This window comes from Rutidosis leptorrhynchoides, chromosome 6 (genome assembly GCF_046630445.1).
Source record: "Rutidosis leptorrhynchoides isolate AG116_Rl617_1_P2 chromosome 6, CSIRO_AGI_Rlap_v1, whole genome shotgun sequence".
Lineage (NCBI taxonomy): Eukaryota > Viridiplantae > Streptophyta > Magnoliopsida > Asterales > Asteraceae > Rutidosis > Rutidosis leptorrhynchoides.
The window spans coordinates 329,133,129-329,150,361 of record NC_092338.1 but is presented as its reverse complement, the minus strand read 5'-3'; the positions used below and the strand labels follow the sequence as shown (position 1 = coordinate 329,150,361).

Here is a 17,233-nt window from a genome sequence, read left to right as displayed (position 1 = left end):
CTTTCAAAAATCAAGTTCATGAATTTTAGACTTGAAAAAGTCCACTTTAATTCTCAAAATCATGTTTAGGCTCAAAGTTTAGATCATTTAACTACCTAGACATGTTACACTACTCAATTTAGCAACAATTCATGACAAAAATTGGCCATAACCTGTTTATATCAAAAAGCCCCAAATTGCTCAAGAACACAAACCCTAGATTATTCAAAATTTGAAGTTTAAGGCTTCTAATCATGTTAAACAGCATCAATCTAGGTTATACAAGCATAATACATAAATAATTTAAGCCTAATTACACTAAAAAGCATCAAAATCAAATTGGGGAAAAAATTGCTCAAGAACATCAAATTTCGAATTAAATGGTGTTTAGGTGTAGAAATTTACCGTTTTTCTTGAGTAATTCTTAGATAGCATCCTTCTCAACATGATTTTAGCAAAAAATTTGGTGATTAACGGTTAAAAATTGGGATTTTTGGGGTGTTTTTGGGTGGTTTTTCGGCAGTATTTCGCAGCTGTTTTTGAGTTTGTGGAGTGTGAAACTGAGCTGTTGCAGCTCTTATTTTTTTTTCTATAATCCGGTCTCTCCGCGAGTCGCGGGGATTAACCCTCCAAACTCCGCGACTCGCGGAGTTTGGTATATTTTTTTTTTTTTTATAATCATTAACTTATTAAAACAATTAAGTAATTAATTTTAAAATTTTGTTTCCCTTGTTATTTAGGACGGGGTCGTTTCGGATCGATGTCCTAGTCCGTCCTTCGACAAAATTTTAAAATTTGTCTTTTTGTAGCGATTGTTTTAAAAGCTAAGATTTTTGGGTTTTTTCAATGTTTTTGGCATACTTTAATTCAATAAGATTAAAAATAATAATAATAAAAGTTCTCGTCCCTCCCTTGGGTAAAGCAATTTCGGTTCAAAGACCTAGTCTTCAACTTACGACGAATTTTAAAAATCATATTCTTAACTTAATGAGATAAAGTAAGTTTTTGTTTTTAAATTCACACAACTTAAATATGAAATTCAAAATTAATATTAAAAATTCACACCAAACTTAAAAATTGAAATGCATAAAATTAAAAATTTATATTTTAAAAATTAAAAATTCACACCAAACTTAATTTAAAAATTTATAAATTCATATCAAACTTATATTAATTTTTCAAATATTTACAATTTTAAATATATTGTTTTTACAAAGTTTACAATATTAATTTAAGATTTAAATATTAATTTTAAAAAAAACATGGTAAAAATAAATTTAAAAATCTTTTTGTCTTTTTGTCCCACTTTAATCAATCAAATATTATCAAAAATATGCGCCCCTCTTTTCGGTAAAGTTATTTCGGTTCCAAGACCTAATTTAACTTATGACGAATTTTTGAAATATTTTGGGTTGATTGATTAAAGATATTTATACCTTAAGAATAAACGTTAAATTTCGCAGTGATGTAATAAATTTTTGAATGATATCAATAATTTCAGTCGCCAAACCTAATTTTATTCAATACCAATTTAATACTTTTTAGCGAACAAATTAGCGTTTATTATCAAAAGGTTAAAAATAAAAATAAAAATAAAAACTGTACAGACATACCTGTGAAATAGATTTCTTAGTTATATGATCTATCCCATTCATAAGATAGTCAGTTTAATTGATTTTCCATGGCTACATAGGCGTAACCTCGAGCATTCAGTGTCTTTTCTTCTAAACATATGAACGGTCCGTCTCTGCATAAAGTAACAAATTCGGTATTTGAATAGGTTTGATTATTTGAACATTTACCTCCATGTGACCATTTTCCGCATTTGTGACATCTTTCTAGGTGTCGTGCTCTTCTTTTCGCTGCGGATTTTGATTTTCCTTTACCAAATTGTAACTTATTATCTTCGCATCTGGATTCTTTTCTAACTCCGTCCATTCTTTCTCTGATTACTGATACTATTTCACTCGGGAGTATATTATTATTACGTTTAGTGATCAAAGCGTGTAGCATTAGACCATGGTTTAGTTCACAGGCAGTCTTCATTTCGTAAAAACCTAAAAAAAATAAAAATTCAGAATGGGGGAGAAGACTAGTTCTTTAGGGTCTGCTAGGGAAAGACCATTCGGGTTCCATTTTCGAGAACTACACGAAAACAGACAATCTAACTCTAACAGAAATACATATTATCCTTTAAAGACTTGATTCTCCCCACACTTAGTTAACTGTGGTGTCGAAATTGTGATTAACTTCGTTGTCGACTTCCACCGGACCATGTATGTAATGTTTAACTCTGTGACCATTAACTTTAAATTCAATCCCATTTGAATTTATTAATTCTATCGTTCCGTATGGGAAAACTCTTTTGACTATGAATGGTCCAGACCATCTTGATTTCAATTTTCCAGGAAATAGCTTGAATCGTGAATTGAAAAGAAGAACTCTGTCTCCTTCTTTAAATTCTTTTGAACTTCTGATTCTTTTATCATGCCATTTCTTCGTTCTTTCTTTATAGATTAACGAATTTTCGTATGCTTCATGTCTTAATTCTTCTAATTCGTTTAGTTGACTTAATCGTAGACGTCCAGCTTCATGTAAATCAAGATTACATGTTTTCAAAGCCCAAAATGCTTTGTGTTCAATTTCTACTGGAAGATGACATGCTTTTCCATAAACAAGTCTAAAAGGTGTGGTTCCAATTGGAGTTTTGTAGGCTGTTCTAAAAGCCCAGAGTGCATCCTCCAATTTAATGGACCATTCCTTCGGATTTGATCCTACGATTTTCTCTAGAATACGTTTTAAAGCTCGGTTGGTATTTTCAACTTGTCCACTTGTTTGTGGATGATATGCGGTGGAGATTTTATGAGTTACTCCATATCTTTTAAGAACTTTCTCAAGTTGATTATTACAGAAATGAGTACCCCGATCACTTATTAAAGCTTTCGGTGTTCCAAACCTTGCAAAAAGACGTTTTAAAAAGTTGACTACAACTCGTGCATCGTTAGTTGGGAGAGCTTGTGCTTCCGCCCATTTAGATACATAATCAATGGCTACGAGTATATATAGATTATTATGAGATTTTGGAAATGGACCCATAAAGTCAATACCCCAAATGTCAAATACTTCACATACTTGGATGACATTTTGTGGCATTTCATCACGTTGACTTATTTTTTCGGCCCTTTGACATGCATCACAGGATTTGCAAAGAAGGTGTGCGTCTTTGTAAATTGTAGGCCAATAGAATCCAGCTTCATAAACTTTTCTTGCTGTTAGTTGAGGCCCATAATGCCCTCCTGTTGGTCCTGTGTGACAATGGTTTAAAATTTTCCTAGCTTCATCTCCAAATACACATCGGCGTATTATTCCATTGGGACAACTTTTAAACAGATGTGGATCTTCCCAGAAATAGTGTTTTATATCACTGAAGAATTTCTTTCGTCTTTGGTACGATAATCCTTTTTCAAGGAATCCACAAACTAAGTAGTTTGCATAGTCTGCAAACCATGGGATTTCTTTATAATCTATCTTCAATAGATATTCATCAGGAAAGTTGTCTTGTATGGCCGATTCATTTAGAACTTCTAATTCGGGATTTTCAAGACGAGAAAGATGATCAGCGGCGAGATTTTCTGCTCCTCTTTTATCTCGGATTTCAATATCAAACTCTTGTAAGAGTAAGATCCAACGGATTAATCTTGGTTTAGCATCTTGTTTTGAAAATAGGTATCTAAGAGCAGAATGGTCGGTATAGACCACCGTTTTTGCTAGAACGAGATATGATCGAAATTTGTCAAAAGCAAAGACAATAGCAAGGAGTTCTTTTTCAGTAGTTGTATAGTTCGTTTGTGCTCCTTGTAATGTCTTACTAGCATAATATATAGGTTGAAATCGTTTTTCAATCCTTTGTCCTAAAACGGCTCCCATTGCAAAATCACTTGCATCGCACATTAGTTCAAATAGTAGATTCCAATTTGGTGTTATCATGATTGGTGCATTAGTGAGTTTTTCTTTAAGAATATTAAAAGATTTGATACACTCATCTGAAAAGATGAATGGCGCATCCTTTTCTAGGAGTTTATTCATAGGAGTGGCAATTTTAGAAAAATCTTTTATGAAACGTCGGTAAAAACCGGCATGCCCTAGAAAACTCCTAACTCCTCTAACATTTGTGGGATGTGGAAGTTTAGCAATTACATCTACTTTAGCTCTATCCACTTCAATTCCTTCTTTTGAAATTTTATGTCCAAGAACGATGCCTTCTTTAACCATGAAATGGCATTTCTCCCAATTAAGTACTAGATTTTATTGTTCGCATCTAATTAGCATTCGTTCCAGATTAACTAGACATGATTTAAATGTATCACCGAAGACTGAAAAGTCATCCATGAATACTTCCATGCATTCTTCTATCATGTCGTGAAAAATCGCCATCATACACCTTTGAAAGGTTGCAGGGGCGTTACAAAGTCCAAATGGCATGCGTTTGTAAGCAAAAGTACCATAAGGGCACGTGAATGTGGTTTTCTCTTGGTCCTCGGGTGCTATTGGAATTTGAAAATATCCGGAAAATCCATCTAGAAAACAATAGTAACTATTTCCGGCTAATCTTTCCAACATTTGATCTATGAAAGGTAAGGGAAAGTGATCTTTTCTGGTGGCGTCATTTAATTTTCTATAATCAATACATACACGCCATCTTGTTACAGTCCTAGTAGGAATAAGCTCATTTTTCTCATTTGTAATGACAGTCATGCCACCCTTCTTAGGCACGCATTGAACTGGGCTTACCCATGGACTATCAGAAATTGGATTTATCAAACCTGCATCTAGCAGTTTAATAATCTCTTTCTTAACTACATCTTGCATATTAGGATTTAGTCTTCGTTGGCGTTGCACATACGTTTTATGACCTTCTTCCATAAGGATTTTATGTGTGCAATACGAAGGACTTATTCCTTTAATATCATGAATCTTCCATGCAATGGCTGGTTTATGAGCTTTCAACACAGAAATGAGTTGTGATTTTTCATTTTCAGTAAGAGAAGACGATATTATTACAGGTAATTCAGATTCACCATGTAAATAAGCGTATTCCAAATGGTTTGGAAGTGGCTTTAACTCTAATTTCGGAGGTTCTTCTATCGATGATTTATATCGATATCTGTCTTCTTCTTTTAGCATTTGAATTTCTTCTGTTGTTGGTTCATATCCATTAGCTATAAGTGTAGCTAACATTTCAGCTTCATCAATTGGTTCATTACCTTCTCCTAAAGAACATTCTCTTGTTCCTTGTAATTCTGGAAATTCTTCTAATAATTCTGCATGTGCATCTATAGTTTGAATATAATAACATGTATCATCTGCAGATTGTGGTTGTTGCATTGCTCTATCAACTGAAAAGGTAACACTCTCATCCTCTATACTTAGGGTCAGTTTCTTACCGAACACGTCTATCATTGCTTTAGCCGTGTTTAAGAATGGTCTTCCTAATATGAGAGGAACTTGAGAATCTTCTTCCATGTCCAAAACAACAAAATCTACTGGAAATACTAAAGTACTAACTTTAACTAGCATGTTCTCCATTATCCCTCTAGGATATTTTATTGATCTATCGGCTAGTTGTATGCTTATTCTGGTTAGTTTCAATTCTCCAAGGTCTAGTTTAGCGTATAGTGAATACGGCATTAGATTTATACTAGCACCTAAGTCTGCCAATGCTTCTATTGAACTAAGACTACCCAGAAAACATGGAATTGTGAAACTTCCTGGATCAGATAATTTTTCTGGTATCTTATTCAACAGCACTGCTGAATAATTAGCATTCATAGTAACAGCCGAGAGTTCTTCCATTTTCTTTCTATTTGAGATTAGATCTTTCAAGAATTTAGCATATCTTGGCATTCCTGAAATCACATCAATGAAAGGAAGATTTACATTTATCTGTTTAAACATATCCAAGAATTTGGATTGCTCGGCTTCAAGTTTTTCTTTCTTCATTTTACTCGGGTAAGGAAGTGGTGGTTGGTATGGTTTAACATAAGGTTTATCCTTAACTGTGTTATCTTCATTAACCTTCTCAACTACCGGTTCTTTTTCCTTATCTTGATCAGGTTGTGGTTCTTGTGGAGTAGGAATAGTTTCATCAGAAGTTACAGGTATTTCAGGAGGTTTAAGTGTTGTACCACTTCTTGTGGTAATAGCTTTAGCTGTTTCATTTCTGGGGTTAGCATTTGTATCACTAGGTAGACTTCCCGGTTTTCTTTCACCTATTAATCTTGCTAGGTTACTTACTTCTTGTTCCAGATTTTGAATAGAAGCTTGTTGATTTCTAAATGCTTGAGCATTTTGTTCATTAGTTTGTTTTTGAGATGTGAAAAACTGTGTTTGAGTTTCAACTAGCTTCGTCATCATATCTTCTAAATTTGGTTTTTTATCATCGGTTTGTTGTGGTGGTTTGTTTTGAAAATTTGGTCTTTGCTGATTGTAAGTATTATTGGATACTTGTTGATTGCTAGGACCTTGTTGGTTGTTGTATGGAATATTTCGGTTATAATTCTGGTTTTGATTGTAAATCGGTCTTGGCGGTTGATAATTATTCTGATAATTATTTCCAGGCCTTTGGTTTATGTATGAAATATTCTCTCTTTGTTCCATTGTTAATTCAATACTGAGGCAATCTTTTGTCAAATGTGGTCCTCCACACTGCTCACAACTAATTCGTATTGAGTGAATATCTTTAGTCATCTTTTCCATTCGTCTCTCCACAGCATCTATCTTTGCGGAAATGGAATCTAAGTCATGGCTAGAATCGGCTCTAGCTACTTTAGATGATCTAACGATATCTTTTTCTTGGTGCCACTCATGTGAGTGGGAAGCAGTGTTATCAATAATTTTGTAAGCATCAGTTTCGGTTTTCTTCATAATAGAACCACCAGCTGCTATATCTATGTCTTTCCTTGTAGTGATGTCGCATCCTTGGTAGAATATTTGTACTATTTGACAGGTGTCTAAACCATGTTGCGGACATCCTCTTAATAACTTTCCATATCTTGTCCACGCCTCATATAGAGTTTCATTTGGTTTCTGTGTGAACGTAACAATTTCTGCTTGAAGTCTTACGGCTTTAGATGCAGGAAAGAATTGTTTAAGAAATTTGTCAACTAAAACGTCCCATGTATCAATCGCCCCTTCAGGTAACGATTCTAACCAATCTTTGGCTTCTCCCTTTAAAGTCCAGGGAAATAACATGAGATATATCTGTTCATCCTCCACTTCTCGAATTTTAAATAGTGTGCAGATCCTATTAAAGGTACGTAGATGTTCATTTGGATCTTCCTTCGGCGCACCACTAAATTGGCATTGATTAGTCACCATGTGTAGAATTTGTCCTTTGATTTCATAATCTGGCGCATTAATGTCTGGATGAGTAATTGCGTGACCTTGGCCAGTGCGTTTAGCTCTCATTCGGTCTTCCATACTTAAAGGTTCCAGATTCTCCATAATTGAATTTGTTGAATCGGTATCACTAGATGATTCTGATTTAATGGTTCGTTCCTCAACAATCTCTGTTTGAATGATTGGTAGTTCCGGAGGAAAGTTTAGTGGTTCAGGATCTACAAACTGTTCCTGAATATTCTCCGGATTCTCAATTGTGAGGTCGGGTTCAAAAAATGGATTATCGGAAATTTGAACTGAAGTACTTGGTCGACTGGATGACGATTCTAAAGAAAAATCAACGGCGGTTATATTTGCTAAATGTCTTGATCTAGTTACAGGTGGTGAACGTACAAAAGGTGATGAACGTCTTGCTCGGTGCATTCACTGAATATCCTATTAGTTTTTAAAAGGAAAGAAAAATTATAATAAGTTATCCAATCAATAGACTTTTCTGATTTTGCCCACGTTTCGAATAGCCAAAAGATGCAGCAGAGGGGCATGATTCGTTTGGTCTCAATATAATTGAGGACTGTTTGGCTCCAATAACCCGGTCCATGTACAAATCCAACTATTACTACGAACCAGAAAATTTTGATGTCTATCAATTTAACCACTCAAAATAAATTTTCGTAATTTTAAGAAATTTAGATAAGAAGTAGAATAAAAATCTATGTCCTAAAACTAGAATAGCGAGAAATAAGAAAGAAAAAGAGTTCGTCGAAAAAGGTCGAAAAAGAAAAATGGTTGAAAAATAAAAGGTGACGGAAAAATAAAAGAAACTTATAAAAACTTAAAAATACTTAACTAACCTAATCTTATTACTACAACTAACTTAAAATTATAATCGCAAATTGAAATTACTAATTGGAATGATAATTGATACATAGTAAAAGGTCTAAAAATATTAAAGCTTACAGGAAAAACTAAATCCCAAATGGAAATAATTTAAAAAGAAACTAAAACTTAAAAAGGCGTCGCAAAATTCTAAAGCACCTAAATCTTAGTCTAAAGAAAAAGCACTTAAGGAATTCTACGGCAAAGCCTAAAAATCTAGAAGTAAAAATAACTATAGCAAAAACTAAGTTTAAAATTAAATATGAGCTAAAAATACAAAAGTTATGCTACAACGATTAAAAAGGGACAAAATATAAAAATATATAAAAAGTTGTAAAAAGTACAATTTTTATAAAAATATTATTTTTATATTTTTTTTATTTAATAAAACTACTAATTTTACAATTTAATAAAACTAATTAATACTAAATACATAAATTAAATAAAAAGTGAAAGTAAAAATAAAATTAATAATAATAATAATAATTAGGGTTAAATAATAATAATAATTAATTAAAACCCGTAATTAATGCTGAATTAGGGCTTCTGTCCGTGTGTCAGAGAAGCTCCGCGAGTCGCGGTAATTAATGCTTCAAACCCCGCGAGTCGCGGGGTTCAGAATTTCAGATCTAGAGCAGTTTGAAATTTTTTACGCGTTTTTTTTTTTTTTTGTTTTCTGTTTTTTTCTATAAATAAAAGATATTTAATAAAATTTATATTATTATAAACTAAAATAAAGATAAAGAAACTTATAAAACTTAAATATTAAAAAAAAATACTAAAAAATACTTATATTTTTGTTTTTCTTTTTATATTTTTGAATAATTAAAACGTATTTTTACAAAAACGAATTTTAATAAAAGTTAACTAAAAATCTTTTTTTTTTATATTAGCGTTGCGCTTCCGGCGTTTAAGAGTGTCCCCGGCAGCGGCGCCAAAAATACTTGATGTTATGCGAGGTGTATATAAAATAGTTATTAATTTTAGCAGAAAACACTATTAAATACGATACAATTTTACACAAGATATTTATTTATTTATAGAATGGATATACTTAAACCTTGCTACAACACTTATAGGCAGTGTACCTAATCGTACAGTAGTGTAGTTTTTAGTAAGTCCGGTTCGTTCCACAGGGAAATCTTTAAACAAAGCGTAACGCTATATTAGTTTACTTTTATAAAAATACAAACATATATATAAGTAATATTATTATTATAAAGGGGGGTTTTTTTACCGTTTAATGACCGGTTTGTCGATTTTAAAACTTTAGTCGCAGTTAAAACCTAATGTAAAATATTAAATAAATAAAAGACTTAATTTAAAGCGTAAAGTAAATAACGATAATGAAATTGCGAATAATAAAAGTGCGATAAAATAAACTTGCGATAATTAAAAAGTACGATAATTAAAAGTGCGATTAAATAACAATAAATAAAAGTGCGATAATTAGAAGTGTAATTAAATATAAAATAAAGGAAATTAAATATGAAATAAAAGAATTATGCTTATTTAAACTTCCGTAATCATGATGTTTGACGTGTTGATTTTAGTTTTATGCCCATGGGTTAATTGTCCTTTGTCCTGGATTATTCAATATGTCCGTCTGGTTTTTGTCCATAACAGTCCATCAGTCATAAATATAAAGTGCGAGTGTCCTCGTCAAATTATTATTATACCCGAAGTTAAATATTCCAACTAATTGGGGATTCGAATTGTAACAAGGTTTTAATACTTTGTTTAATGAATACACCAGGTTATCGACTGTGTGTAAACCAAGGTTTTACTACTTTGTTAACAATTACACCAATTACCCTTGAATGTAATTTCACCCCTGTTTTAATTATTCTAGTGGCTATTAATCCATTCCCGTGTCCGGTTAAATGAACGATTATTCGTACATATAAATATCCCGCCCATCGTGTCCAATTGAGTGTATATGGTAATTTATAGGGACGCCCAATTGTAAATCTTTATATTAACATTAACAAACTATCATTTAGTTAAACAAATATAAAGCTCATTAATAGCCCATAGTCTAATTTTCACAAGTGTCGTTCTTTTGTCCAAACCCCAATTATGGTACAAAGCCCAATTACCCAATTTTAGTAATTAGCCCAACATCATGATTACTTCGTTTTAAATAAGCATAATAATAACTTAGCTACGAGACATTAATATAAAAAGGTTGAACATAACTTACAATGATTAAAAATAGCGTAGCGTTACACGGACAGAATTTCGACTTACACCCTTACAATATTCGCTAACATACCCTTATTATTAGAATTATAATTAAAATTAAAATTAAAATATAAATTATATATATATATATATATATATATATATATATATATCATATATATGAGAGAAGAGAGAAATAGAATATATTTTGCGATCAGAATTCGGTTGGCTTTATAGGGATTTTCGATTTTTGGGGCTCCGCGACTCGCGGTGAATTTTGCCTTCAAACTCCGCGAGTCGCGGAGGTTACTTTTACAGCTCAGAGGAGTTTGGCTCTTTGTTTACCGACGGTTTATAATATATATATAATATATATATAATTAATATAATTAATTATATATTATATTATATTTATATACATAGTTAACTTGTAATTTTTAGTCCGTTGCGTCGAGCGTTAAGAGTTGACTCTAGTCCCGGTTCCGGATTTTCGAACGTCCTTGTGTACAATTTAATATCTTGTACTTTGCGTTTTGAATCTTGTACTCTTGTAATTTCGAGACGTTTCTTATCAATAATTGGAACCTTTTTGATTGTCTTTTGTACTTTTGAGCTTTTTGGTCGTTTGCGTCTTCAATTCGTCGAATCTGTCTTTTGTCTTCACCTTTTATTATTTAAACGAATATCACTTGTAAATAGAACAATTGCAACTAAAAGCTTGTCTTTCTTGAGGAATAATGCTATGAAATATATGTTCGTTTTTAGCATTATCAAATATTCCCACACTTGAGCGTTGCTTGTCCTCAAGCAATATTGTCTTGAAATACTAGAATCACTTCTTTATTCTTCACACTTTGTACATCAGTGATTTCTATACGGCGGTATAAACAATGGTAGTAACGATATGGTTTACAGTCCCACATGACTATAAAAATTTAGATCCATTAAGGAAATTGGATCTTTATGAAAACATTTGATCTTTTGAAATCTAGTTTTTACCCTAGAGAAGTTTTCCGGGATAACCCTTTACCGGTGTTTGCCAAATATTTTTGTGGGTTTGGTGGGTTTCAGATTTGAAAATTTTAGCTCAAAACTTATGGTTTTGTGTCACCCACTTGCTAACCTTGTATTTGGAAAGCAACACGTCCAGTTTACTTGTCCCGTATATTACCTTTCGGTAAACTACCGTCCGGTTGTAAAGGAAAGAGTTGAACAAGCAACTGTTAAGGCAATGTCCCCTGACATGCTTTTAATTATGGTCTGTAACGTGTCGGACGCAATTACTATCCTTGGTAGGAGCAATAGTAAAGCTCACCCTCATAATTTTTCGGTATGGCACAAGGTCCTGTCTTTGACCACTATGCAACCACCGTTCTTACGGTTGACACCCGATTTAGTTCAGGTGACCTAATGAATTCCAGGTGAATTCCTAGGATTTTACGTTCAATGGTAATGAACGCATTGAAAATAGGGTTTTCAGAAAACAAATCGGTTTGTAATTTTGATCAAAATATTTTCTCGTTTAAGCTCGAGTTTAGATATCATCAAATTCCATGAGTTTGTAATTCTCAATCTTTAAGGTCAATCTCTAGGATTGAGTAATATCAGTCTTAAAAGCTGATTTTTAATCTTTAAGGAGATTATCCTTTCTGGGGATCTGATTCATTAGTCTTATCCAGCTAATTTGCATGGTTCCCCCCCCCATTGTACGAGATAAATCCTTCTCATGGTTAGGATAAATCTGACCACTTGGCGACCCTGTTTAATGCTGAGGTCCGTGGATTTCCTGCTGATTTTAGTGATGACTTTTCTAGATTTTTCGTCAACCTACAGCTGGTCTGGACGACAACTTCATGACCTAAATCAAGAAGCGCGTGTCTTTTTCGGAAGACTTTACTTCCTTTTAATGATGGAATTGATTCATCGTGTAGATCCATCTCTTCTTTTCTTTCATCGGGTAAAACAGTTTAGTTTAGTCCAAAGCAAAAGTATTTTCAGTTATTTGTTACAGATATATGTGACATATGTTTAAAATAACTTGGTAAATTTTCCCACACTTGGCTTTTTATTTTTCTTTTTATCGTCCTCTATTCCATTTTAAATGAATTTTGACATTTTAGTTTGTTTCTTAATTTATGTCCTTTCCGAGGTAACAATAATTTCGGTGTTAAAACCTTGTTTTATCGTTCATAAATATGTATAAACATGATTTTGAATTCATTTAATTGAAAATTTTGAAAAATTTTACTAGAATTGGGTAGTCAGTATATAAGACTAGGGCTGTTCTTTTTTATCAGAGAGCACTAGATTCTAATACAACTACTGCTTTACTAGTATTTTTAATGGTAACCAAGTGTATAAAGTAAAAAATTTTAAAATCCGAAAGAATTTAACCCCTTCCCACACTTAAGATCTTGCAATGCCCTCATTTGCAAGAAATCAGTAACAATTTAAATTATTGAGGGTGATTTGTGTGAAAATGATTAAATTTTACCAAAGTTTCCAAATATATTGGCGTTTGTTTGCTGAATGATAAATGGTGCACATCATTTGTTCATTCCGTCTTGTTGTTATTTCACATATATTTTGCATCTTGTCGTCAAAATTAGTTGCTTTTGCTGAACTTAATGCCAGTCCTTGAAAATGCGTTGTTTTACCCTGTTGTGTACATAAGATAAACTGCAAACATATATACATATTTTTGAAGTTTGGTATATTACCCCACGTTCAAAAATTATTAAAATCTAAGAATAAAAGTTAGATAATTATAAAAATGATTACAATATTAACAAAAGTATTAAACGTATCAATAATTACAAATTACAAAATAAAAAAAATAATAATAAGTAAACTAAGGATGATATTGGTACCAATAGGGGTTCCAGGCATAACCATAAGTGCTATAGAATGCTTCGGCAGGGTCATACGTAGGATATGGTGGCTGCATCTCTATAGACCAAGGAGGGAAGATGGGTTTCAGTGTAGGAATATAGTTTCTACCTATATGTTGGCAATGAGCTATGATTTGGTTCTGATGAACTTGCCAATCTTCAAATGCTCTCTGTCTAGCATTTTCGTATTCCTGAGAAGCTATAAACCTATGCATTTCTTGCATCTCATTCCCCCCTCCTACATTACCTTGCTGCTGGTTTCTCTCCACCTGTGGATGTCTACCATGGTATCGTACTGCGGCGTTATTTCGCCTCTTCAAAACTTTCGCACCATGGTATACATTTAAACCTATAGTATCGCGGGGTTCCGGCTCTTCTAGTAATAATCCCCCCCGACTTATATCCACACCGAGATATTCACCAATCAAAGTAATAAAAATATCACCTCCTATTATGCTATGTGGTCGCATCCCCCGAACCATAGCTGATAAATAATAACCCACACAATATGGTATACTTACAGCGCTTTGTGGGTCTCGAATACACATATGGTAAAACAAATCTTGTTCATTTACTTTTTCTTTGTTCTTACCCCTTTGTGTAATCGAATTAGCTAAAAACCTATGTATCACTCTTAATTCGGCTCTATCTATATCCAAATAAGAGTAATTTCCCCCTTTGAAACGGTGATGGCTTGTCATTTGACTCCACACACCGTGTGTATCAAAATTTTCATATATCTTTCTACCGTTTAGTATCAATCCTCTACAATCGGCAGACGCTAACTCCTCAGGCGTATATATACGTAAAGCCTGAGCCATGTCCAGTAAAGACATGTGGCGCATCGAACCGCCTAACAAAAATCTAATAAAAGAACGATCGGATAAACTAGCTACCCGATCATTCAACTCTATACTACATAACAATTCTTCACACCATACTTTATATACAGGTCTACGTATGGTGAATAAATGTACCCAGTCATTAAAAGAAGAATTACCATACCTCTGTACAAGTAATTTCCTAATTGGCCCGGCCAATTCTACAGCTTCTAAGGGTCCCCATTCTATGACCCTCGGTACCTCAACAACCTTAGAATGAAGAGTATGCAAACCCCTTTGATATTTTGGATAATCTATCCAAAGTCTGTCAAATCTCAGGTTCGGGTGCAACTCTTCCAAGTGCATATCGGAAAAGGTCATGACTGGATGAGGTATATCCTGCTTGTAGTAGTTATCCACCTCCTGTTGTTCCAAATTCTCAGCAGGAGCATTGCGGGCTTGGGATGAAGATTCACCCCTTTCATTCTGCAAAACACATCAAACACAATTTTTGTGCATCCAAATATGCATTAGTGTCAGCAAAATCATCAATCAAAATAATTACAATGACATTATCAATTTATATCAAACTTAAGCTCATTTTCACATTTTTATCAAATCTACACTTTTTCAAATAAGCATATACGAAAATGTTCGCCAAGTTCATAAGCATTCAACTCAAATAACATGTCAAAATAATCATTACTAGCAATTAAACAAGTCTCAAATGGCATTATCTTTCAAAAATCAAGTTCATGAATTTTAGACTTGAAAAAGTCCACTTTAATTCTCAAAATCATGTTTAGGCTCAAAGTTTGGATCATTTAACTACCTAGACATGTTACACTACTCAATTTAGCAACAATTCATGACAAAAATCGGCCATAACCTGTTTATATCAAAAAGCCCCAAATTGCTCAAGAACACAAACCCTAGATTATTCAAAATTTGAAGTTTAAGGCTTCTAATCATGTTAAACAGCATCAATCTAGGTTATACAAGCATAATACATAAACAATTTAAGCCTAATTACACTAAATAGCATCAAAATCAAATTGGGGAAAAAATTGCTCAAGAACATCAAATTTCGAATTAAATGGTGTTTAGGTGTAGAAATTTACCGTTTTTCTTGAGTAATTCTTAGATAGCATCCTTCTCAACATGATTTTAGCAAAAAATTTGGTGATTAACGGTTAAAAATTGGGATTTTTGGGGTGTTTTTGGGTGGTTTTTCGGCAGTATTTCGCAGCTGTTTTTGAGTTTGTGGAGTGTGAAACTGAGCTGTTGCAGCTCTTATTTTTTTTTCTGTAATCCGGTCTCTCCGCGAGTCGCGGGGATTAACCCTCCAAACTCCGCGACTCGCGGAGTTTGGTATATATATATATTTTTTTATAATCATTAACTTATTAAAACAATTAAGTAATTAATTTTAAAATTTTGTTTCCCTTGTTATTTAGGACGAGGTCGTTTCGGATCGATGTCCTAGTCCGTCTCTCGACAAAATTTTAAAATTTGTCTTTTTGTAGCGATTGTTTTAAAAGCTAAGATTTTTGAGTTTTTTAATGTTTTTGGCATACTTTAAATCAATAAGATTAAAAATAATGATAATAAAAGTTCTCGTCCCTCCCTCGGGTAAAGCAATTTCGGTTCAAAGACCTAGTCTTCAACTTACGACGAATTTTAAAAATCATATTTTTAACTTAATGAGATAAAGTAAATTTTTGTTTTTAAATTCACACAACTTAAATATAAAATTCAAAATTATTATTAAAAATTCACACCAAACTTAAAATTTAAAATGCATAAAATTAAAAATTTATATTTTAAAAATTCAAAATTCACACCAAACTTAATTTAAAAATTTATAAATTCATATCAAACTTATATTAATTTTTCAAATATTTACAATTTTAAATATATTGTTTTTACAAAGTTTACAATATTAATTTAAGATTTAAATATTAATTTTAAAAATATGGTAAAAATAAAATTAAAAATCTTTTTGTCTTTTTATCCCACTTTAATCAATCAAATATTATCAAAAATATGCGCCCCTCTTTTCGGTAAAGTAATTTCGGTTCCAAGACCTAATTTAACTCATGACGAATTTTTGAAATATTTTGGGTTGATTGTTTAAAGATATTTATACCTTAAGAATAAACGTTAAATTTCGCAGTGATGTAATAAATTTTTGAATGATATCAATAATTTCGGTCGCCAAACCTAATTTTATTCAGTACCAATTTAATACTTTTTAGCGAACAAATTAGCGTTTATTATCAAAAGGTTAAAAATAAAAATAAAAATAAAAACTGTACAGACATACCTGTGAAATAGATTTCTTAGTTATATGATCTATCCCATTCATAAGATAGTCGGTTTAATTGGTTTTCCATGGCTACATAGGCGTAACCTCGAGCATTCAGTGTCTTTTCTTCTAAACATATGAACGGTCCATCTCTGCATAAAGTAACAAATTCGGTATTTGAATAGGTTTGATTATTTGAACATTTACCTCCATGTGACCATTTTCCGCATTTGTGACATCTTTCTAGGTGTCGTGCTCTTCTTTTCGCTGCGGATTTTGATTTTCCTTTACCAAATTGTAACTTATTATCTTCGCATCTGGATTCTTTTCTAACTCCGTCCATTCTTTCTCTGATTACTGATACTATTTCACTCGGTAGTATGTCATTATTTCTTTTAGTGATCAAAGCGTGTAGCATTAGACCATGGTTTAGTTCACAGGCAGTCTTCATTTTGTAAAAACCTAAAAAAAATAAAAATTCAGAATGGGGGGAGAAGACTAGTTCTTTAGGGTCTGCTAGGGAAAGACCATACGTGTTCCATTTTCGAGAACTACACGAAAATAGACAATCTAACTCTAACAGAAATACATATTATCCTTTAAAGACTTGATTCTCCCCATACTTAGTTAGCTGTGGTGTTGAAATTGTGATTAACTTCGTTGTCGACTTCCATCGGACCATGTATGTAATGTTTAACTCTGTGACCATTAACTTTAAATTCAATCCCATTTGAATTTATCAATTCTATCGTTCCGTATGGGAAAACTCTTTTGAC

General features: G+C 32.6%; 1 pseudogene; it reads right to left on the bottom strand.

The window, feature by feature from the left end:
- The window catches only part of LOC139854708 (uncharacterized), a 180,974-nt pseudogene that overhangs the window by 36,637 nt on the left and 127,104 nt on the right, over window positions 1-17,233 (bottom strand).